General features: G+C 36.8%; 2 protein-coding genes and 1 non-coding gene across 13 annotated transcripts in view; 1 reads left to right on the forward strand and 2 right to left on the reverse strand.

Moving 5' to 3' along the window:
- rabepk (Rab9 effector protein with kelch motifs) overlaps positions 1-26435 on the reverse strand; it is a 373763-nt gene that overhangs the window by 108939 nt on the left and 238389 nt on the right. The window lies entirely within an intron of this gene.
- dnm1a (dynamin 1a) overlaps positions 1-26435 on the forward strand; it is a 149360-nt gene that overhangs the window by 80847 nt on the left and 42078 nt on the right.
- mir199-1a (microRNA 199-1a) lies at positions 18456-18551 on the reverse strand. Its single transcript, NR_029931.2, has one exon. It is a non-coding gene; the product is annotated as a microRNA 199-1a (primary transcript).

The following is a 26435-nucleotide window of genomic DNA, read 5'->3' on the forward strand; positions in this document are numbered from 1 at the left end:
ATTCATGCGTTGGGTTGGTGACAGTCAGTTGTTCTGCTTTGAGAATGTGTGTTCCGTGTCAGAATGTCTGTCTCTGCTTTGATCTCTGTAACTCCGCCCACTGTTGGTTTAACCAATTATATTTCAGCATCCCTGGGTTGCCAGTTGGCAAAACAGTGTATTCGGTTTCAGTCCTGAAGGCTCTCGGTGTATGTGGACGCAGCTGAAAATGTGAGCTCTGGAGGACAGAAGCAGCCTCCCGAATGACACATGGCAGATTCAGAGTTATAAAAATACATTTTAATTAGCAAATAACGTAAATATCACAAATGTAAGGAAATCAATTACAGCATTCAGAAGATCAGTGTCAGATTCTGGAGTGCTACATTAAATTAGAAATATTAAATAAATGATCTTTAATAAAAACAAATACATTTATAGATTCAAATTATATAATAATTTCCCTCATCGGGGAAATGGAGGCCAGACTGAAATGCACAATTAAGTGCACACAGCATGCCATATTATCTGAAAATGCTAGCAAATGATCCCAAAAGGCAACATGACAGTGTTGGACCATTTTTTGGATCAGCCAAAAAGGGGAGGAGACTAATTTCATTTGCTTTGCATTTATGACAGAAACAGCACTGCAGGACACTTTTGGTTTTAACAAACAGAACTGAGAAGCTGTAATTTAATTACAAATAACATGAAGAAATAATCAGCTGAATATCAATAAACTGAAATATTCAGTCCTGTGAAGAATTCACTGCTACTACTGTTGCTGATGACACTGAATGTAGAAATCTAACATCATCATTTGTACAGCCCATGTTTATTTCCAGTCTCATCTTCAATATATGATTCAGTTATTCACTCATAAATCTTCATGTTTCATTGCTAGATGATCATTTCTGAAGAATTATTCAGTGGCATATTTTTGATGACTGTTTGTCCCCACCTACTGGTTAAATAATGTAATTGCTGCCCACAACTTTCATTTTGGAGCGTCAAGTTAAATGCAGATGATGGTGATTTAATCTTTACCATAAACATCAGTGATTTTATCTAAACTATAAACTGTTCTCTCAGTACTGCTATGTTATTTGACAGTTTGTAACTTCATCACTAACTCTAAAGACTATATTTTCCTACAATAACTAACACTTTATAAGATTCAATCTCTTAGGATTAATAAACATGTGCAAATCAGCATCATTTATAATTGATGTTGCGTGGGTGTTGAGATCCCGATCTTTTACTGATTAATTGTGATGCTTACTCTGAATGCATTAATGCAGGCTAAACAGGAAGTGTCAGAAAACACCATTAATAACCTATGAAACCCAGCACATCACCAGTAACCCATGCCCTCTCTATTCTGTCAAACCTATGCGCGGATATAACTGAGGACACGTGGGTGCTGAGGGAGGTGTCGCTGACGCCGCCCTCTCTTGTGCGAATATAACTGAGGATGTGGGTGGTGAGGGAGGTGTCGCGGACGCCCCCCTCTCTATACTGCCGCCCTAGGCCACCGCCTAGGTTGCCTCTATGGACGCGCCGGCCCTGCAACAAACTCCGCTTTTAAATAATAGGTCACCTATAGCTTTCGCTTGAGGCTGTGTTCAAAATGACATCAGTGTTTTCAAAGTGCACTGTGAAGGGAGCACAATTGTAAACATGAAGATCGCTAAAACTGAACTGTAAAAATGCTTTGACTGCAAATGACCCCTAAGAGAGATGAGCTTAATGCTTTTTTATTTTTAATAATTCCAAATTTGAATCTTAGAATGTTCTAAATGAATAGGGCATAGGGGGGATAAGTGGGAATAGAACACAGCCAGGAACTATGTTTCTAACTACAGCTCCACAGCTGTAGTTGCGAGTGCTCAAGTTTGCAACGCACCTTGCGAATGTTCATTGGAGCGACGGATTTGCAAAACGGCAAATCAACAAACTATGTTTGTAACGACGGAACTTGCAACCTTAGTTGGCTAATGATGGTTTTGGGAAACGCACCCCAGGGCAGCATCTTGCTGAGGGCGGCACAGGGAGATGGTTTAAAAAATAAAACGTGCATCAGTAAAAATCATCTGTGCCCCGGTAAGCTTTGAGAAATGATTTACTTTATTCTGGGATTACCACTCTAAATGAATACATTTGCATAAAGACGTTAGGGGCCATTCACATATGGAGCATTCGGGAGAAACCCACGCCAACACGGGGAGAACATGCAAACACCACACAGAAATGGCAACTAACCCAGCCGAGGATCGAACCAGCAACCTTCTTGCTGTGAGGCAAACATGCTGCCCACTGCGCCAATGCATCGCCTATATTTATTATTATTAGAATTATAATTGTATAATAATATATTTCTATATAATAGATTGTATTATAATATAATAATATTAATAATAATTTCATTTATAATAAATATAAATATTTTTAATAATTCCACTCTTGGTTTTGTCCATATTTTACCCAAAGTTGAATTAAAAAGTTACGAAAAAGTTAAAAAGAGTACTTTTTAATGTTTAATGGTCCTTATTTTAAACTAACTTGATTAACTAGATTATCACCTTGCAGCTATTTATAAGTTTTTATTTATAACACTATTGTGAAGTTTTTCTTTTATCTGAGTTCTGAGTTTACCAGCTATGACTATGTGGTTGTCTGAGGGCCAGGTGAAAAGTGTTTTGAATTTGCAGTGCAATACCGAGTTCAGCCACAGGGTGTCAGTGTTACATACTGCGCCTTTAATAGAAGATAAAAAAGGTCAGCTACAATTAAAAAAAAGCATCAAGATCTGCATGTAAACGCAGCCTATGAGCTCAGCTCTTCCCGTCAGGATCCGTGTCTCGTGACCGCATCACAACTGAACGTTTGCTTCAAAGTTAAAGCAACACTGTGTTGATTTAGTTTGGATTTGTGCCTCAAACGTCCCGCGTGCTTCCCTCAAACGGCGGCGCCATCACGGCTGCTGCTCACCAATCATTATTCCCCTCAGCTCCAGCGCCACACTTTTATGTGGAATTATTTATATCAATTTTCCGCAATAGAAAAGAAATGATCTCAATTGGGTTATTTTTAAGCCGTCACGTTTTTTTTTTTTTGGGTTGGCTGTTCTGCTGACTTGACTCTCTTTTTCCTCTGGCGTGGAATATTTTCCAGCACTGGAAGGTTTTCCTGCTAAATGAAGCTTGTAGGAGCTCTGTGAAGATGAGGATGATGATGATGCCGTCTGCAGGTCTCAGAAAGGAAACACTCAAAAATGTTACAGGAAGACGCTGTTCATTACATTTACGCTCAATCCTCTCGTGTTTTCAGTATATTTACATGAACAGAGAGACTAGTGAACCGCCAACATGTCAATGGCCAACATGTTTAACTCGGTGGCTCAGTGGTCAGCACTATGGCCTCACAGCAAGAAGGTCTCTGGTTCAAGTCTCGGCTGGGTCGGTTGCTGTTTCTGTGTGGAGTTTGCATGTTCTCCCTCCACAGTCCAAACGCATGCGCTATAGGGGAATTGATGAACTAAATTGGCTGTAGTGTAGGAGTGCGTTAATGAGTGTGTATGGGTGTTTCCCAGTAGTGGGTTACAGCTTGAAGGGCATCCGCTGTGTAAAACATATGCTGGTATAGTTGGTGGTTCATTCTGCTGTGGTGACCCCGGTTGAAACAAGGGACTGAGCTGAAGGAAAATGAATGAAGGAATGAATGTAAACGTGCATATATGGATCAGAATGCATTCTGTTGACTTTAAGATGCAGTCTAGGTAGACGACTCACTAGTGCTCATGAAAAGCTGGCACACACATGTGCATACCAGAGTCTGACCTGTCACACACACTCACACACACTCGCCAAGAGACGGCTGCTCCTCATAAAACCATTGACTTTCAAAGAAACTGTGTGTGTGTGTGTGTGTGTGTGTGGTTAACTGGTTTAGGTCACTCTAACTAGGAGCATGTGGGGCAGAGACGGAGAGGAGGGGGGGCACCGCGGTCTACTTTCATCTGTCTGCGAACACAAAGTCTCCTTCACACACACACACACACACACACACACACACACACACTGGTGTGTTTATTTTATCGTGGGCTGGTGATGTCGGTTTCCCAGCACTCAGAGCCCCAAAACTAACACAGTCCCACTCAGAAGTAAAACACTCACTAATGAGCTCAGAAAGCAGCAGAAACGTCCTCCACACACACACACACACACACACACACACACACACACACACACACACACACACACACACACGTTTTCATCTCCTCTGGTGGCTGGGGTCAAGACCCTCATCACTCTCTGTCTAAATGATCAACAAGCGTCTCGATGACATCACTTCCTGCATGGGTCGGCCTCTTGAAGCACTCAGACTCGCACTAAAAGCTGATTTTTCCCTCTGTGCTGTAAACTGCTGCTGGTTTTAGGGGAACGGGCAGCGCTGGTGATACTGGATCTGCTTCCTATTATCACACACACACACTGTAGTGACTCACAAAACACATGAAGAAAACCCTGCATGCAGATATGAACCAGCAAAACCCAGCTCAATGGGCTGTCAATCAAAAATACACACACACACACAGTGGGTTAATTTTGTGAATTGTGGGGACATTCCATATACAGTGTTGTTTTTATACTGTAAACAAGTTACAGACTGTATTTTCTATGGTCCTGCCTCTAAACCCAAACCTTACAGAAAACTTTGAAGCCATAACTCACCTCCTGTAATATGTGTGCATTATCAGGGCTCGAAATTAACCTTTTTGCTTGGTAGCACCGGTGCTCCTAACTTTAAAAATGTAGGTGCATCAGCCAAAATTTAGTCGCACCCACCAATTATGAGCACCGTTACTACAAGTTTTATACAAGCAGATTTATTGTATTTGAAATCAACACTAATCAAACTAACAAGCAAAAAAATGAATACATATATGCAAGCGTGAGGAAAATATGTCTCAACGAAATCCCGTCATCTCAAGAAAATACATTTTATAACAGAACTGAGTGACCAAAGCATACACGGAGCGCTCACCGGCCCTGCACACACTGCTGGACATGAATATGTGTTAACGGTATAACTGTGCTGTTCTCACAAGTGCTGTCTGATATTGCACTGATGCTTTTGACACTTACTGTGCATTATTATATGCATACATGTTAATAGCAATACCGGTCTTTTTTGGAGTAGCGATGTTAGTTTACTCAGTGTAAGCCCGTTTGCGATGGTGTATGTGGTGTTCAATTTGACATATAGCTGCCCCTTACACGGCGGACAGCATCTGGCGATTATATGAAGGATTAAACAGAAGCTCTCGTGCTAGATGTGGCAAACAGTTACCTGAAAACTCCATCCCACAGACTTTCCATAGCGGACTTGAAGCCAATGGAAGTCCTCTACTCTTGGAAAAGTGTAGATGGTGGATTAACATTCAGCACATGGTCACTAGTAAGATGTGTCATTATTTGTAACTTTAGATGGTTTCTAAAACTAAATCTGTCAGTGTTATCTTCATTCTCATCTTCAGCGCTGTACAGTTTTTCGCAGTAGTAGCTCTCTCTGTCATCCCAAGCCAGAAGGCATTGACTGACTGAGTGATTGACAGCTGATATTTCAGTGCTAGAGCAGTGGTGGGCCAATAAGAAGAGCGTGAAGGCGGGGCAAGCATTACGGACTTGGCTTTGTTTACTGCAGCAAGTCGACATGACAACTGTTTTAAACCATTCCTGAGCGCTGCGTTTCACGTTTCAAGTGCAGACAAAGAGCTTAGAGATGCATTCTGCGTGAATGTCTCCCGAATCCGCGCATGTGCTGAACATTTTGCAGTAAAAACTGGTCGCACACAACAATTTTAGGCACTCGCAGAAATGCTCTCAAATATATTTTAAGGTTGCATAGATAAAATTTCGGGCGCATATGCGACCCTGATTATACAAGTGTGTGTCCTGATATGTCACACAAACACACACACATAATTGTACAGCTATTGATATACAGTCGTCTCTCCCCATAGACATAATGAGGTTTCTACTGTAGTTTTCTTGACATTTGTATATTGTGTTATCAATTTTCATATTTTCTGAATGACTTATTCTGGGTGATTTATGAGCCCTTTACTTCATGGAGACTAAAATGTCCCCACAAGGTCAAAATTTACTGGTATTGCTATACATGTGGGGACATTTGGTCCCCACAATGTAAGGAATACAAGGTACATGTGTAACAGAGGCCAGCTAGTGTGTGCTGTGCAGACAGACGCTAGAGGCCATGGTCTTTAGCCTCCTTGGTAGAGCACCTGACTCCCATGCAGAAGGTTGCCAGTTCGAAACCAGCTCGGAGCGGGTTGGGTGGCGTAGAGCCGGCAGGGGTTACATTGGTGCCGTGACCCGGATGGGAGTGAGGTTTAGTTGGGGTGAGTGTAACAGAGGCCAGCTAGTGTGTGCTGTGCAGACAGACGCTAGAGGCCATGGTCTTTAGCCTCCTTGGTAGAGCACCTGACTCCCATGCAGAAGGTTGCCAGTTCGAAACCAGCTCGGAGCGGGTTGGGTGGCGTAGAGCCGGCAGGGGTTACATTGGTGCCGTGACCCGGATGGGAGTGAGGTTTAGTTGGGGTGAGTGTAACAGAGGCCAGCTAGTGTGTGCTGTGCAGGTAAACCTCACTCCTCTGACCTGTAAAGGTGCTTTAGCAACAGACAGGTCGCCGGTTCGATACCAGCTCAGAGCGGGTTGGTTGGCGTAGGACCGGCGGGGTTTCACATCCACACTAAAAAATTTTGATCATATTTTAGAATTCCCCGGCTGGGTCATTTGGTGTTTCTGTGTGGTGTTTGCATGTTCTCCCTGTGTTGGCGTTCCCCCACAGTCCAAACACATGTGCTATAGGGGAACTGATGAGCTGAACTGGCCGTAGTGTATGAGTGTGTGTGAATAAATGTGTATGGGTGTTAGGGTTGGGTTGATTGATAATGCCATCGCCGATGGCCTATAGACATCACGATGCTGAGCCGACATCGCGATCCTCCATATGTGTGCACCTGAGCTCCAGCAGTCAGCAGGTGCTTTGAGCACAAAACCCCAAAGAGCAGTGCACATCGGACAGTTTATCATGGATGTAGCGCTGCATGGCGTCTCACTATAGTTGTTAAACGTGATCTTTAATTAATCTTGTCTCTCTCTAACGACTCTTTAGTCTTTTGAATGTATCAGGTAATGTGTCATAGCGTCAGTACACTGCTTCTATCGTTTGCTTTCTCATTTTGTAACGGGGAGACTGACACAGAGGGATCCATTATGCAGTATTTATTAAGTCACACTTACTCAACATACAACACGCACGAATGTGCGAACATACAATATACACAGCAATGAAGATAGGGATGGTGGTTGACAGACACAGAGTGATTTACCAGGCATGGGTCAGAGGCAGGTAGCGTGATTCAGAGTCCGTGTAACAGGCTTTGGTCGAGGGCAGGCAGCGAGTACAGGGGCGTTGCGAGGGGGGGGCTTTGGGGGCTTAAGCCCCTGATGTATTGTCAAAAGCCCCTGATCTTTTGGAATATGTTGCACTTAAATAAAAATAGGTTGTATAACATTTATTTTGTTATCAAAGTTCTGACAATTAACACGTGTATATCACGCGTATTCTATCTAAAGCAGCGTTTGTGTCGTGTATTTAAAAAGTAATCTATTCAGCAGTACCTGTTTCTACCGGCAGGTGGGAGTGGCTCTGTTGTCACATGGTTTAAAAATATTCCGCCACTGCACATCATTCATTATTTTGAGCAGCTGAAGCTGATGAGGTAATAATACAACTGTTTCACAAAACTGAATAGTTCTAGCTAAGTTACAGATGAAGCTTAATATTTGTTTTTACAGCAGAAAATGTGTGTAGTTTTGGTGAAATAACATAACTGTAGGTAATCAATAAAATGTTCTGCACATTAATGTAAATACATGCGAATTAGTCAGAAAAATGTAAATTGTACTAGACATTTTTATCTAGATATGATATAGCCAGTCACATCTGTTTCTGTAATAGTTAAATCACAGTGAGTTCATGTATCTAGCATATTATTTTATGGCTATATTCTACAGTAACATGCTATGGCATTTAGCAGCGGATTATAAATCGACTTTCTTATGAAAATACCTAATGCCCCCGGGCCCCCCTGTTTATTTTTTTAACACATTTCTAAACATAATAGTTTAAATATAGCTCATCTCTAATAACTGATTTATTTTCTCTTTGCCATGATGACAGTAAGTACTTGACTAGACATATTAAAGAAACTTCTATACAGCTTAAAGTGACATTTAAAGGCAGGTTAGGGTACAACGATAGTTTTTTATGCTGAACATCGGAAAAAAATATAGCTTAAAGGGGCTAATTATTTTGACCCTTAAATGGTTTTTAAAAAATGTAAAACTGCTTTTATTCTAGCCGAAATAAAACAAATAAGACTTTCTCCAGAAGAAAAAGTATTATCAGAAATACTGTGAAAATTTCCTTGCTTTGTTAAACATCATTTTGAAAATATTTAAAATAGGAAAAAAAAATTAAAAGGGGGGCAAATAATTCTGACTTCATCTACATTTATTGTCACAGTCGAGTAAATGATCAGTTTAAGCCTTTTTTATGTTTATTCAGATCTTATTTTCATTCAACTCCAGCAATAGCTGGATTCCTTCATCCATAATATTAGGGTTTTCCTGGAATATTCTACAACTTTTGTGAGGCATATATGGAATTTCTGCTCAAGTGTGAATGAAACAGGCATTACATGCATTCAAAGTGCTACAATGCCCACATCAACCTATTTTGAGGAAAACTAAAAATCTCCCACTAAAGAAATTTGAATTAAACACATTTCTAGCATTTAAATCTTTATTTTTTGTACTATTTTTGATACAATTGTTTAAAAAAAAAGCCCATTGAATATCAATATTTTGCGAGATATTGAATTTAGTAATTCCAGTATCTTGACAACACTACACCTCAGTTAATCACTCTGTCCAAATAAACGTGTGTAGCTTTGTATCACATTGGATAACAACTTGGTCTATAAAATAAATCATATTTTCAGATTTGAAGACATGCAGAAATTTTTATTTTCAAACAGAAACTACAAATCAGGAGAGGAGATAGGAGGCTCAAGGGGCATGATATGGCTCATAACAGAACAGTAAATAAGAAGTGGGTAATTTATAAAATGTTTTCCTTTTTGGTGTTACAAGTCACAAAGCTTCACAATTTATTGTTATAGACTGTCAACTCAAAAACCATTTATTTATCATTAAACCATCTCTAATCCTATTATTAAGATTAGAATAGATCAACTTATGAAAGTGGGGTTTTTTTTGGTTGGGGGGGGGGGGGGGTATGGTCTTTGGGGCTAAGCCCCTTATACCTTTCGACCCTAGCAACGCCCCTGAGCGAGTATCAGAGTCCGTGTAACAGGCTTAAGTCGTGGGCAGGCAGAAGGCAGAGCAGAGTCAGGAAACGGGCTGAAGTAGTAACCAGGAGATCAGGCAGGATAGAACGCTCAGTAATGCTGGCCGGGGCTAAACAAGACTTCGCAAAGACTGTGTGAGTGTGAGCTGCTTATAAAGGGTACGTGGGTCATTAACGGAATGAAGATCAGGTGTGCTGGATCAGAGTGAATGGATGACGTAATGTTTAAAAGTCCGGAGATGGTGACCTCTGTTGGGACCGAGGGGAGTGACTGGGATCGAGTCGGTGACACATTTGTACTTAGCCATTTTAGTTCATGGTTTCCGCTACATTCATTCTTCCATGGCAGGACGCCACACCTAAATTCCTCCCACCATGGCTACATTACAGCATCTCATTAAAAACATTCAGTCTTTCTTTATATAGCAGGTTATAACCCCATGAGTCCTGCGGGAAAAGTGATTGACAAGTGGTCATTTGTGTGTCATTTATTTATGATTTGGTTATGGGTAAAACAAAAACCATGCGGGTCAGGTGGATGAAATAGTAGGCTACAAATAATGAATTTTTATTCATAAATAATTAATTCACAGCCGCCTATGATGCCATCGTCATGTTTCACATTAGTCATAGTATGGGTGTTTCCCAGTACTGCGTTGCAGCTGGAAGGGCAATTGCTGTGTAAAATATCTGCTGGAATAGTTAGTTGTTCATTCCGCTGTGGCGACCCCTGATTAATAAAGGGACTAAACCGAAAAGAAAATGCATGAATGGTTTTGATTGTATTTCAGCACTTCACACAAAATGTTAACAAAGTTTCTCCTAAAAAAAATTTTGCTCATTAAAATGCAATTCATTGAGGAAAAATACAGTTGACCAATAGAGAAAAAGGTCCATCACAATCAATCCTGACTTAACTACAGTTTGTGGCCCAAAATGCACTGACAAAACCTTCAAGTGAAAGCCAAAAACCATTCATTATTGAAGCAAATACATCTCAGCAGTGCTGTAGGTTTGGGTTATGTTCATACTCATCAGCTTTATAAACTGTATAATTATAAAATATGAATCACGAAACACCTAAACACATGTTGTCGTATATGTGTCCCACGCTGCTAAAAACACTATTAGGACACCTATATTTCACTAAAAAGTGTAAATTGGTTGTTTTTGTGTTATTTCAAGCAAATTCCTACTTCCGGTTTGAAACGAATTACTGAAGCTGCGTCACGGTCATGACATAATAGCGTGTATTCCAGCGTGCAGACTGGACGTCTGTGCCAGAGTGTGTCTTATTACGTCTTACAGTGTGCTGCATTAATGCATGAGTAAGGCTTGGTTCAAACCAATCAGCGTGCTCTATTGTGCAACTTCATTAATATTCATTACTGTCACAGTGTTTAGACGACAGAGACGCCACGTTGTGTTGGCAGAACAAGCGTGAAGTGTTGCTTTTATAGTTTGCTGCAGTGAAGTTTTGTTTTCATTTTCTCTCTGTGAGAGCTCAGCTGGAGTCACGTGTGGATTAACAGTGTACGCGACGCTCGACAACAATAACTTACGTGTCTAAGGAGGATTATTGTTTACCTGAGAGCTGTTCTCATCTGCAAACGCTGAGATCCGGATTCGCTTGTAGTCTTCTCTTAATAAAGACGCGGCTCTAGTTGCTGGTGATTGTCCTGTCTCTACAGATTTGGTAAGTGAGTGATCAGTGCTCTTTGTTTATTCAGTTTGTTCGTATCCAACAAACTATTGCACCAAGTGTAAACATGTTAGCACCACAACCAAACTTTAACCTCGTGTAGGATTTTCACCGCATTTAGTGACCGGAATAACACACGCGGCTTTCTGACGCTACCTGCTGTGTGCATCTAAGTTTCTGGGAAATGCAGAGGTTTTTTTTTCTCTCATTCGCCGTGCGGTATCAAACATTGCATGAAAAATACACGCTTAGAGCAGTTCCTCCAATCAAATATCTCGTTTGTCGCGAGGGACATGAATGAATTCCCTGAATGAAAGAGCCAAACTGCAGTTAAAGTCCAACATTTAATAATTTGGCAAATAATTCGACTACAGATGTCCATGTAAACACCGTCACTTTCTACTGTGTGTGTGTGTGTGTGTGTGTGTGTTTTGACTCTGAAACTTGCACGTGCCCAAATAGACACTCCCACACCATGCCTCTTTTCTTCCTCCGATACTCCCCCCTAAACAGAGCTGGACACGCCCACTTTTCTGGCTTTTTCCAAAGTAGAGGTGTGAAAACACCCTGCTGAAACGAGGGGGTTTCATGGCCCTTTAAGTTTGATGGTGTGTGCCTTGTATTTATTGTACTGATCCCCCTGTTTAATGCTTTTATGCCCCTGAAGAACATCAAAGCAAGATGTATGGAGGGATCAGCCTTTTAATACTGGGAAATAGTTCACTTTATAGTAATAATGTTAATAATTAAAATTATAGGAATGATAAATATACATTTGACCACACCTATAATGGTTCATACCATTGTGAATGCATAAAAAGTGCACTCAATAGTCTGTAACCGGCAGATCTAGAGCTGTTTTCTCGATAAATAGATGCTTGTGTCTACATATAGTCTAAAATAAAGTGAAATATGATGCATAGTGTGTATAGTTGGAACTGAAATAGTTAATCAGAGGATACAGTACACTAAATATCCCTCAAAACACTTAGGTTTTTAGATGTAATTTAAAAAAATACATAAATGACTGAAGCTTGTAGCTGCAGTAACATTACTGAAAAAGTTGACCCCCTGATCATCAATGTATAATGTGTACACTGCAAATGTCCCCGCATGTATAGCAATACCAGTAAATTTTAACGTTGTAGGGACATTTTTTGGCTCCATGAGGACAGGGCTCATAAATCAGACAGAATGAAGAGTTTTAAAGATGTAAACGTGCAGTGTGTTTACTGTGAGGGAGTTTAGGAGGAGAGAATATACAGTCTGTGCAGTAGACACATCATAACAGCAGTGTGTGTGTGTGTGTGAGTTTGTGTGTTTTGTGAAGGTGGATTATGAGGACATTGATGATGCCTTTATTTTTGTAAAAGGCTTATAAATAATACAGACTTCATAGTTTTTCTGTGTGGCTTTGACATATGGGTCATAGAAAATACCGTTAGTAACTTTGTGCAGTATAAAAACGATGTCTATAGAATGTCCCCACGATGTACTAAATAAAACCTGTGTGTGTGTGTGTGTGTGTGTTTGATTGACAGCCCATTGAGGCCATGGGTCATTTTGCTGGTTCATATTTGCATGCAGGTTTTTCTTTCTTCATGTGTTTTGTAAGTCACTGCGGTGTGTGTGTGTGTGTGTGTGTGTGTGTGTGTGTGTGTGTGTGTGTGTGTGTGCATGTGTGTGTGTGTGTCTGAAAGCAGAAGTGAAGCATTGGATCAGGAAACGCTGTGATCCAGGAAAGTCTTAAGTGGAAACATGCTTGTCTGGTTTTGATTTGTCTGGAAGTTTGCGAGCGTGTGAAAGACGAGCCTGAAGATCTTCATATGAGACTCATTGTAAAACTGTTTTATCTGCGATTCTCTTTCTCTCACTGTCTCCGTAATTCACTATTATTGAACTAAACCCAGATGAGTACACAAAAGCTTTAATATCTCTATTGTTTTTAGTGAAATCTGTGCTGATGTGGGAAATAGAGCCTGGTAAGAGTATTAGGTGCAGAAAATTAAAATAAGACTAAAAGGGCAGCTATTATGCTCCTTTTTATGAGATGTAAATGTATCTCTGCTGTCTCTAGAGTGTGTGTGTGTTTCAGTTTGAGCTGAAAATGTTTTCTCACTTTGAAACTGACCCTTTCAGGCTTTGATCCTAATCGTGGCGTTTTGGTGACTGTCGCTTTAAATGCAAATGAGATTGTGCTCTTTTTCAGAGGAGGGCGGAGCTACAGATGCATATGCATAGTAACAGATGTAAAACAGCACTATCCGTGTTGTGAGTGCTGGTCATGTGTGCTTCAGTGTGAGTGTGTGCTTGATGCTTCTGTCAGTCTATGTGGCTCCTGTCGCTGTTCATCTAAAACTCCACATCTATAATCCTCTTAGTCTATGCTGACATTATCTTCAGCAGCTCAAACACTCTAATGGCTAATGGACAGACGGCTGCTTCTCACTCAGGGCTGCTGGAGATGCTAATGAGATGGAGAGATGGGCACTAGTGGGCGGGGCTTTCCCCCTCTGATGACACGTACAAAGTGAGAATGTCAATCAAAGTGTTTCACTCATCAAGTCTGATTAGAACAAACTCAATTCATTACTGTTGAGCATTAAAGGCTGGAGATACTCACACACTGCTGACACACAACTGTGTTTAAACCCCTCATTAAAGTGATTTTTGCATAATAGGTGCTTCTTTAAAGTAACAATACACACTATTTACTACTGGCTTATTGCCTGCCTATTATTAAGATATAAAGGGCCCTAAGATATTAAGGCGCGGTGCAGTAGTCTTTTGGTAGTTTCAGCTTGGCACAAGAGTGGTTTTGAGGCGTTGCGCTACGCTGTTTAAATAGCAAATGCATTAGAGCTCATATGTGCGTCCATAGGTGTTCTAGTCTAAAAAGGGAGGTGTTCTGAGGCGGACCGCTGGCGCGTTGCTATTTTGAGAAACTATAATAGATTTTTCATAAGAACAAAACAAAACCGGTCTAAACTCCAGCGCAGAGTTGCACCTCGCTTATACATTGCTTAATACACACAAGAGAGCAATAGGCAAATATCTTTACATATGAAATAATTAAAATATTAAGGATATATATAGGATATAATAAGAATAGATATAGGATATAAATATAAAGGATTAAAATATTACAAAACATATTATTTTCTAGCCGACATAAATATGAAAAATTACTGCTTTATGTCTTTTTCATCTCGGGAGGCTTTTTCAGTTCATTCATAACAATTTGCTTTTGTATATTGTTATTATTATTAGCAGTGTTATTTATTATATCCATATTTATATTTGTTTTATTAAAAACAAGCTTAGATTTGCCCACCTGTCAGGTTTTAGACCATATGGGGCACAGCATGTGTTTTTGGATATAACTCAGGTGTTTGAGCACATTTTGTTATTATTGTTCATTTATTCGTTTGCTGGAAATTAGAGCTGAATTTAGAAATAGTTTTGAAACAAATATTTGCGCTTAACAAACAAAAGTATTTATTTATAGGCTAATTGATGTCTGTGTGTAAAGGTTTCCCTATTCAAGAGCGAAAGTGATCCATTCTCTCATTCTCACGCAGTAGATGCTCTGTTTAACAGTTTTCTGTTAATAAACTGTTCACTGTTTGCTTGTGAAATGCTCAGTTTTTCCACTTAGACTTACTTTGCGTCCTGTAAATAGCGAATGCGCTCTTGGCGTGACGCAGCTGGCTCTTAAAGGGAATGGGAGATGAGACTCTGATTGGTTCATTCTCAAAACACACCTAAAACTCATTAAGAAAATAAACTCAACCCTTTTAGACCATACGCCACGGCGCAAAGCGGATTTTCCCGTCCGTAAATTAGCAAAAATGCGTTCTGACACGCCCTGAAAGCGTTTGAGCCCTGCGTTTTGCGCCCTGCGTTTTGCGCATGGACCGTCAAAATAGAGCCAAAAGTGTTTATTATTAGCAGTATGACCTTATTCTACATCCCTAATCCTACACAATACCCAAACCCAACTATACCTTAATAACTATTAATAAGCAGCTACTTAGTAGTTTATTAAGCGAATAAAGTATCAGTAAATTGTTTTTCAATAGCATGAAGCTAAAAGTATATGGTAACACTTTACAATAAGGTTCATTAGTTAATGGATTTACTTACATAAACTAATCATGAACAACACATGTACAGCATTTATTACTCATAATTGAACATTTACTAATGCATTATTAACATCCAAGTCCATGCTTGTTAACATTAGTTAATGCACCGTGAGTTAACATGAACTAACAATGAACGACTGTACTTTCATTAACTAACGTTAACTAACATGAACAAATACAGTAGTAAATGGATTGTTCATTGTTTTTTCATGTTAGTAAATGCATTAATTAACATTAACTAATGAACCTTATTGTAAAGTGTGACAAAGTATATATATATATATATATATATATATATATATATATATATATATATATATATATATATATATATATATATATATACACACACATACATACATACATGCACACACACACACATATGTGAATGTTTTAATATTTTGCATTAATATAGGAAAGATAAATAAGAAAAAAACATGCTTTAATCAGTTAATGCATTTACTTACATGAAACTAACAATTCCAATTGGGTTCCACACAATTCCTTCATGTTGTCCCAACACAAATAATGTTAACGTAATTGCTTTCATAAACTGAATTGGCTTGAACATAAAACAGTTAGGTTGTCCTAAAAACCTTAAGAATTGTGTTGTTTCAACTCATTTTACAGAAGTATTTTAAATAAGCAGCACAAGTCATTTTTCCAGTGTAATCAATACTAGTACAGCATTTACTAATCATCATAAATCAACATTTACCAGTGGTCTAAAGTAACACATTACAAATACTCAAATGACTGTAATGGAGTAGTTTTTCTCAGGAATTGTCATTTACTAAGATTTATGAATGTGTACTTTTACTTTCCCTTGAGTACATGTTTAGTGCACTATTATTACTTTTACTCTATTTCCCTTCAAGCTACAGTCAGTACTGTATTATTTCTTGTCTATGGGGATTAGAGAAGTCAGTGCTGTGATTCCTGTCCAATCAGATCACACACTGAAGGTAAATCACATCATACTGAACTACCTCAACACATGTGCACTTTACATTGCAGCAAACTATCTGGAAGCATTAAAAGTGTCCAAGAAGATGTTCAAAATCTTCACACACACTGACCCAGAGACTGTTTAGATGCAGGTCACTGTTGAGAAGAGGATGAATGTTTAATGTATGATGACCGAAATCGCCAAACGGCCTTAAATAATTACTAAATGCACTACAGAATGTTACGTTTACACATCCCTGCACAAATTGCATCAGCTTTTCACATCGAAATACTCACTACTCTTGAGTACTTTTGAAAGCTTTACTTTTTACTCATACTTTGAGTAATATTTACCACAGATACTTTTACTTTACCTGCGCTGTAGTTTTGAGTAAGTAATGCCACTTTTGTGTTGGACATTTACTAATGCATTAATAAACATCCAAATCTATGTTTGTCAACTCTTGTGTGCTGTTCAGTTTGACCCCTTTGGTGATGTTGGGGCTGTTTTTGCTCCATTGACTTCCATTATAATCACATTTATTGATTGTAAAGCCACGACAGCAGATAATCCTGCATTATTGAGTGTTGCTGGGTTCCCCTGTAAATATTATGAGGTCAAAAATGAGTGTCATTTTGACTGTTGATCATCAGTGGTCAGCATTAACCTTTTAGATCGGCCTGTGCTGAAGAGTTTCTGTCTTTAATCTGGAGTTCAGTGGAGTAAAACAGCAGATTATAGTTTTTTTTGAGTTTCACACACACAAACTAGTGTTGTCACAATATTGGAATTCGGTACCAATCAATAATGATATTTAAAAAAAAATGTCCATTTTCTGCTAACATTTCAGCACTGTTGAGCACATTTTAAGCAGTGCTTATTTGCCATTGTGTTAACCAGTGCTCAACAGAAATGAATGTGATTGGCCGTGAAGGTCATCAGTTCACCAAACTCACCACTGTTTACTGAGTATAACAACAGATACAGGGACACTGGAGTGTTTTAAAGTCACGTCGATTAGCTGGTTTGTCTATAAGCTGACATACGAGCGATCCGCTGAGGAATCAAAACACTCCAGTGTCCCTGCCTCTGTTGTTACACTCAGTAAACAGCAGTAAGTTCAGGGAACTGATGACCTTCACGGCCAATCACAGTCATTTCTGTTGAGCACTGGTTAACACAATGGCAAATCAAAATGCTTAAGAACATGCTCAACATTGCTTAAATGTGAGCGGGAAATTGACGTTTTTAAAACTTCAGTACCGATTGGTACCAAATTCCAGTATTGTGCAACACGCACTGTACTCCATATAAAAGCCAGAAACACAGCTTTTTTTGCACTGCAACTGATGATCAACAGTAAAACTGCCAAATTGTCCCTCGTCCCAACAGGGAATACCAGCAACAATCAAGAACACATAATTATATTCTGTCATAAATTTACAATCATTTAATGTGATTATAATGAAAGTCAATGGGGCAAAAACAGCCTCAACATCACCAAAGGGGAGCAAATTTGCCCAGTTTATTGTTTAGTTTATAAAAATGGTCAAAGCATTTCCCCAAAATATGTGCCGAAATAAGATTTGCCAGCAAAAATAATCACATTTGCTAAAATACAGAGAAAGATGAGGCCAAATGAAGCCTCAAAGTCAGCCCAGAGTGGATGAAAACAACCCGACAGAAACAAGGGTTAATCTAATGCACACATGAACTAACAACTGCATCATCATTAACTAATAACATTAACAAATACCATTATAAATGTAAAAAAAAAATTTATATATATATATATATATATATATATATATATATATATATATATATATATATATATATATATACATATACATACATACATACACATACACACTATTTTTCGAGTGCCTTGGACTAATTTTTGCCGTTTATTCTGATGAATCCCTTACCCAATGAGCATTGACACACTTTGGTTTGATTTTGGACTGTAATTAATGTATTGTTCATTGTTTGTTCGTGTTATTAAATACATTAACTAATACAACCTGATTGTAAAGTGTTAACAAAAAGCAAAATAACAAATGCATGAAACACCTGAGAGGTGATTTGTGATGATAGAATGACACTCTTCACACTTTGCATCAGTGATATTGTAGGTTTTTATTAATATATGACATGATTGCATGAAGAAGAGTTGATTTGCATCCCCTTGCAGTCCACCTCGAGCATCCCCATCCAGCCTAACCAATGTGCAGACTACTGTACAAACACTAATTCCTGAACAGGTAGTCTGAACACTGGGCAGGCGGGACGGGCGTCCACAAAAACTCCACAAATCACACACTTATCCTAAGCTCTGGATGACGTCTGGTTGAGTTATGATGGAGTCTGAAATTGGGAAAATAAACAATGGTTTCCTGATTTTTAAACATTTTATTTGGTAAAGTTGAGCATTTTTCAGTACAGCAGATACCATTGAAGTCAAAATTATTCACCCTTTTATGATTTTCTTTCTCAAATATTTCCCAAATGATGTCTAGCAGATTCAGGATTTTTTCCACAGTATTCCCTATAATATTTATTCTTCTGGAGAAAGTCTTACTTGTTTTATTTCGGCTAGAATAGAAGCAGTTTTTAATTGTTCGAAACCCATTTTATTATCAATATTATTAGCCCCCTTAAGAAATATTTGTTTCTTGATTGTCTACAGAACAAACCACTGTTATACAGTGACTTATTACCCTAATTAACCTAAGCCTTTAAATTTCACTTTAAGCTGAATAATAGCATCTTGAAAAATGTCTAGAAATATATTATGTACTGGCAAAGATATAAGAAAGCAGTTATTAGAAATTAATTATTAAAACTATTGTTTAGGAATACATAAAAAAAATCTCTCTATTAAACAGAATTTGAGGGGAAAAAAATAAAAAAGTATTACATGTGAATAGGGGGGCTAAAACACAAGTAACAATAATACAGAATCAAGTAAGTAGGAAACTCAATGCATTGAGAGACAGGTGAGGGGGGTGTAAACTTTTGCAATTGAAGATTAGGGTCAATTGTACTTAATTTGCCATCTGGAAACATGTATCATTTACTTCTGAGATTAGTCAAATAAATTCATATTAAGAACAATTGTGGACAACAGTCTGGTTAGAAGTTTTCACCCCCTGGCTTTTGAGTGCCTTGTGTTTACTTTTGGAGCATTGTTGAGAGTGTTTGAGTCCCTTAATTATGTTTAATGTGAAAAGATGAATTGATAATCTGCTGGAAAAGGTTAAACTCTGAAAAATATGCTGGAAAACTGAAGAACTGGTAGTCTGAACACTGGGCGTCCACAAAAACTCCACAAATCACACTTATTAGATCTAGATGACGTCTGGTAGAGTTACGATGGAGTCTGAAATAGGGAAAATAAACATTGATGATGATGATGATGATGATGCGTCTGAATGGCAGCTTCCTGTTTCCTGTGGCGAGTGATGATGCGTTCCATGCGGTTTCATGTTACACTTTAAAATTCCCTAAAACTTTGATGCATATGGAAGAAATTAAATGCAGGCCGTTTGGATAGATTAATGTTTTTATATTTACATGCAAAAAAAAAAACTACTTCAAAACTGACTTGGATTTGGACTTTAGACCGCTGGTGTCTGATGATTTAAAGGGATTTTTTTTTGTAAGTCACTTTTTAATTATATTTAAATATATTTTTAAAAATTTATGTAAAAAAAAGTTTTTAGAAATTGTATAAATATATATTATATAAATATAAGTATATGAACTTCGGATAAATAAATAGATTTAAATATATTTATTTAAAATGTTAGTTTTGTTTTTGGTAATCTAAAAGAAAATTAAAATTTTATAAATATATATTCTATAGTTTTAATTATATCATTATATTTGGATAATTAAATACATTTAAATATGTTTTTAAAAATGTAGTTTGGAATTTCTGGTTTTCAGAAATTTTATAAATATATATTATTTTATAACTATATAAACTTTAGATAAATAAATACATTTATGTATGTGTTTTAATTAATGCTTTAGTTTAGAGTTTCTGGTAATCTAAATAGTTTTAAGAAATTTTCTAAATAGATTTTTTTAGAGTTATTAATATATTACATAATTATAAATATATAAAATAAATGCATTTAAGTAATTTAAGTAGATTTTATTACATTTAAATAAACATAATAAATAAATATAAATACATTTTTAAAACATTAACACTTATGGTTTCTGGTCATTTAAAAAAATCCAGACATGTTTATATATGATCTAATTATAAATATAGAGGTTTTAGAATTTTACAAAGTAACTACTATATAAGTTTATATATACTATACAAGTAACTTCTATATAGGTTTTATGTTTGGTATTTTTAAATATAAAATTTTGCATCATGACTTTAATAACCACAGACAATGATATGCCCTCGATGACCTTTGGAATAACATGCATTACAGCTGATGATGTCAATATTAATCTACTTTAGAAATGATTCATTTTAATATACACAATTCAGTCAGTCATTTAGTTAAGAATAATTTCAACTGTTGAACACAATAATAACAGTTATTACAGCTGCTAATTAATCTGACTTCAGAATAATTAGTTTTTTTTTTTATGTAAATTTGGTCATCGATGACATCACTTGTTCCAAAAACCATTTCTTTCTTCCGTTGAACACAAAAGAAGAGATTCTAAAAAATACTTTACAGCCGTCGACTTCCAATAGTATTTGTTTTTCCTATGGAAGCCATTGGCCACAACATTCTACAAAATATCTTCTTTTGTGTTCAACAGGGGGATGAAGTGATGTAAGAGAGTGACAGAATTAAATGTTTAGAGCGAACTATCCCTTTAACATCAGATTAACTGCTAATATACTGTTAAAATATCCATAAATTAGCATTTATTTAATTAATTACCCTAATTTATTTCTGCTTTTGAATTGCATTATGGGATCTTGATCTAACAACTTTTAACCCTGAAAAGTTGTAAAAAGTGACTTTAAGGTGCTATATTGTCTGGGTTGGTGTTGTATATTCCGCTACAAGCACCTTGTAATAAACTGCAGCACATTTTCTGTATTATTTCTTTATATTATTACTTCATATACATTATTTTTACATTATTACTTCTTATATTATTTCAAACAACTAAAAGTCACTGTTAAACTGTAGAGTTGAATTTTCAACATCAAAAGTGACTTTCATTGACATTTTAGTACTTTTAAATAAAATAAGAAATAATATTCAGAGAAATAAGACAGCAGAAACAGTGCTGCAGTTTATTCCAAGGTGTTTGTAGTGTAATATACAACACCAACACAGACAATAAAGCACTGCACACTATTAAAAATGTTCATAAAAGTCACTTTTTTTTAAACTTTAAGGTTAAATGTTGTTGTTAAGACAGATCAACATCCCATAATGTATTTCACAACCGCAAATAAACACTTGTGAATCCCAGCATTTGGAAACAGATCTTTTTTTACAGCGTATAACAGCATAAAAGATCATCTCTGTACTGTAAAACATGATTAAATTCTCCATGCATCAGTGATGAAGATACTGCACCTCATCCTCCTCCTCTTCTGTTTCTTCTGCAGTTGATTTTCCCCAATATTTCTCAGTATCTACAGCACGGATAAATAAAGACTCAAGACCATCATTTTTTCTCCCGAATAGTCTCAGAGCTGCGTTTAGCATCCGTCTCCTGAATCAGCGTCTCGCAGGCTTGACGTGGCAGAGCACTGATAACTAACTTTACTAGTGAAGGAGCAAGAGAAAAGAGGCGGGGCTTTCTTCTCCTTTCCCGCCTCCGTCTGGCTTTCTGGTTATTTTTTTTCCCCCTGCTTTTTTTGGGGAGGCAGCAGGAAGTGGATGGTCAAAGGTCAACAGGAAGTGAAGCGCATTAATTTGCTGCATGTGTTGGGAAGAGGGCTGGAGTGTGTGTTGGGGGATCATGTGCTGTAGTTTTGGGGTGGAAAATGCATGTGTGTGTGGTTGTGTACTTGTTTATGTGGTTTATGAGTACATACATGTGTATAATGACATGCATGAGCTAGTTGTGCTCTATTATGGAGTTAATACACATTTGAAAACGCTATAGAAGTAAAGATGAAGTTTACGAGGATATGCCAAACGGATCACAAATTTACTACTAAAATTCAATGACTTTTCCAGGACTTTCAAGTACATTTCCATGACCTAATGTTTCATGTATCAATGCACCTTCATTACATCATATCATAAAACATGGGACTATCTATTTAGTTAAAATAAATCTTTATATCTATGTAAAATTTATTTAGAGGATGCTCACACAGCACTAATAATGTGAGAGCATGAGTTTGGCCAAGGACAGAAAAGAAGTAAAAACCAAGCCATATTTAAGTGTACAGATATTTGATCATCTAATTTCTATGACTTTTCCAAAACTTTCCCAGGCCTGGAAAATACCATGTCAAAATTCCATGACTTTTCCAGGCCTTTCATGACCGTATGAACCCTGCAAATCTTGTGGTTCCGATCACATTATGGTTTTTTAGTCATGGATCTGACATTATTTTCGGATCATCCCAAAAGGGGAGGAGACTAATGTCATTTGCTTTGCATTTCTTACAGAAACAGCACTGCAAGACACTTTAGGCTTCAACAAACAGAACTAAGAAGCTGTAATTTAATTACAAATAACAAAAAATAACAAACAATAAACTGAAATATTCAGTGCAGTGAGGAATTCACTGCTACTACTGTTGCTGATGACGCTGAATGTAGAAATCTAACATCATCATTTGTACAGCCCATGTTTATTTTAGTCTCATCTTCAATAAATGATGCAGTTATTCACTCATAAAACTTAATGTTTCATTGCTAGACGATCATTTCTGAAGAATTATTCACCTACTGGTTAAATAATGTAATTGCTGCCTACAACTTTCATTTTTGAGTGTCGTTAAGTGCAGATGACGGTGATTTAATCTTTACTATAAACGTCACTGATTTCATCTCAACTATAAACTGTTCTCCCAGTACTGCTGTTATTTGACTATAACTAACTCAAAAGACTGAATCTCAATGAATTACTAAACATATGCAAATCAGCATCATTTATAATTGATGTTGCGTGGGTGTTGAGATCCCGATCTTTTAATGATTAATTGTGCAGCTTACACTGAATGCATTAATGCAGGCTAAACAAGTGACAGAAAACATCCTAATATGCCTGTTGTCCTTGTTATTCAAAACACTTAAAAATCATATTTAATACAGTTTTTACATTCAGAGTTGTCCACAGGTTTGCTGTGAGGGTTTGTTTAGGGGTTTGAGAAGGTTAAAGAGCATATAATATATGTTTTTACAGTCTACACTGCAAGAAATAGCTTTTCTTAGTTTTTGTCTTGTTTCTAGTCCAAATGTTGAAAAATTTATAAATAAAGAAGCATTTTCTAGACAAGCAAAACACACCCATATATATATATATATATATATATATATATATATATATATATATATATATATATATATATATATATATGCGGTATATATATATATACACAGTTGAAGTCAGAATTGTTAGCCCCCCTGAATTATTAGCCCCCCATGTTTATATTTTTTTCCCCAATTTCTGCTTAACGGAGAGATTTTTTCAACACATTTCTAATCATAATTGTTATAATAACTGTTCTATGCAGCTTAAAGTGACATTTAAAAGCTTAACTAGGTTAATTAGGGTAACTAGGCAGGTTAGGGTTATTAGACAAGTTATTGTATAACAATGGTTTGTCCTAGACTATCGAAAAAAGTTAGCTTAAAATGTCTAATAATATTGTCCCTGAATTATTTTTAAATTAAAAACTGCTTTTATTGTAGCCGAAATAAAACAAATAAGACTTTCTCCAGAAGAAAAAATATTATCAGACATACTGTGAACATTTCCTCCTTCTGTTAAACATCGTTTGAGAAATATTAAAAAATAATAATAATAAAGCGAATAATTTTGAATTAAACTGTGTGTGTGTGTGTGTGTGTGTGTGTGTGTATATATATATATATATATATATATATATAAAATATATATATATATATATATATATATATATATATACATATATATATAAAATATATATATATATATATATATATATATATATACATATATATATATATATATATATATATATATATATATATATATATATATATATATATATATATATATATATATATTTATTTATTTTACATATATATAATTATTTTCCAGAAATAATGAGTCAAAGTTAGGTGAATTTTTTCTTAAAACTAGAAAAATAACCTGCCAATGGGGCAGTAAAATAAATTTTGAATTTAAATTATTTTGCCTACCTCAATGGCAGATTATTTTGCTTGTTTTAGAGAAAAACTAGAACAGGCTAGAACACTGCAGAAAAACTGCACCGCGTTGTTTTTGTCTTGTTCAAATGTTTACAAATTCTAGATTAGTAAAAATATGTTATTGTTTTCAGAAATAACGAGTTAAAATGAAGTGAGTTTTAAGCAAATAGTCTTGGTATTGCTATCACAATATATATTAGGTAGATTTTGCTTACTTTCTGACTCATTAATTCTAAAAAAAAATGTATTAAACTTAAGGAGAGTTCTTAGCAACCACATATACCGTGTGTGTGTGTGTGTGTGTGTGTGTGTGTGTGTGTGTGTGTGTGTGAGAAAGAGATGCACAACTCTTTGTAGCACTGCAGGAATGTCGGAGTTTCTTTGCAAGACAATAACTTGCCTAATTAACCTATTAAGCCTTTAAAATACACTTTAAGCTGAATAGGGTATATGCTGAAGGATTTTTCATTTTCAGTAACCCAGTTCAAGCGCTTCTGGTGAACCGTATGACATTACAAAATTGTTGCGTTTGAGATCTGTTTTCTTTAAAAATCACTGATCTTCACTGCCTGATTGATTTATGATATAAAGAGGGTCTCAGAATATACAAGAAGCACTGCATTTAATGACATTGTTCTGCAACAGGCCTTTAAAATATGAACCCTTATTTTACTACAGTTTTTTCATGAGTTTCAGCGCTCATCTGCTGCTACTGACGGAGCTTGCATTTAAACTGTCCTTCATCGTTTTACACTTGAACAAATAAATGAATGCTTAAGCTAATTTAACTGATTATATTTTAAGTACATTACAACATCTTTGCTGTAAAAGGAACCGTATAAAATTGAAAAAAGTCACATTAACCGTTCACCTGAGGTTTATGGGTAGGGGAACAAACACTAGCTGTGTACATAGCCCATACTAAGATCTTGAAAAATCGACTAGTCTGATATTATGTGCTGTCATCATGGCAAAGACAAAAGAATAAGTGATTAGAAATGAGTTATTAAAACTATTAGAGATGTGTTGGAAAAAATCCCAGTTAAACAGCACTTGGAAAATAGTTTTACAATAAAAGGGTATTTTATGACATTTTGAGGTGGAAATGCATGCATGTGTGTGTGTGTGTGTATGTGTGCGTGTATGTGTGAGTGAGAGATACACAGCTCTGTGTAGCGCTGCAGGAATGTCGGGGTTTCTTGGCAAGACGGCGGGCTTGTAATAACTCCAGATGTGCGGGCCTGTGGCGCGCTGGCGTGTTTTTTCTTCTGAAGCCGATTTCCTTTCCCTGTCCGGCATGAATAAAGAGGCCTTTATGTTGGACGCCCCCCCCCAGCACCACTGCGCTGCCTTTTCTCCCTCACACACACACACACACACACACACGTATATTGGGTAACTGGGCCGAAATCAGGACCAGATTTGATGTGGGAGGTAACGGAAAGGCTAGAACGCTTTTCTTACTGAGAGTTTTAGTCTTGTTTCTAGTCCAAATGTCTAAAAATACTTAAAGCAAGAAGCATTTTCTAGACAGGCAACAAATATCGTCTTGTTTTCAGAAATAATGAGTCCGGAAGTAAGCAAAATATACTTGATTCCAAGTGATAGCAGGATTATTTGCTTAACACTCGCTTCATTTAAACTCTTTATTTCTGAAAACAAGACAATATTTTTTTACTAGTCTAGAAAATGCTTCTTAATTTAATTTAAGAATTTGTAAATTTTTGGGCTAGGGGTGTTCCTGATTTTTTGTAGTCGACTCCGATTCTCGACTCCTAATTTTGGAGTCGGTGGAATCAACTCCGGAATCGATTTACATTCA

Source organism: Danio rerio, chromosome 5, assembly GCF_049306965.1.
Source record: "Danio rerio strain Tuebingen ecotype United States chromosome 5, GRCz12tu, whole genome shotgun sequence".
Classification (NCBI taxonomy): domain Eukaryota; kingdom Metazoa; phylum Chordata; class Actinopteri; order Cypriniformes; family Danionidae; genus Danio; species Danio rerio.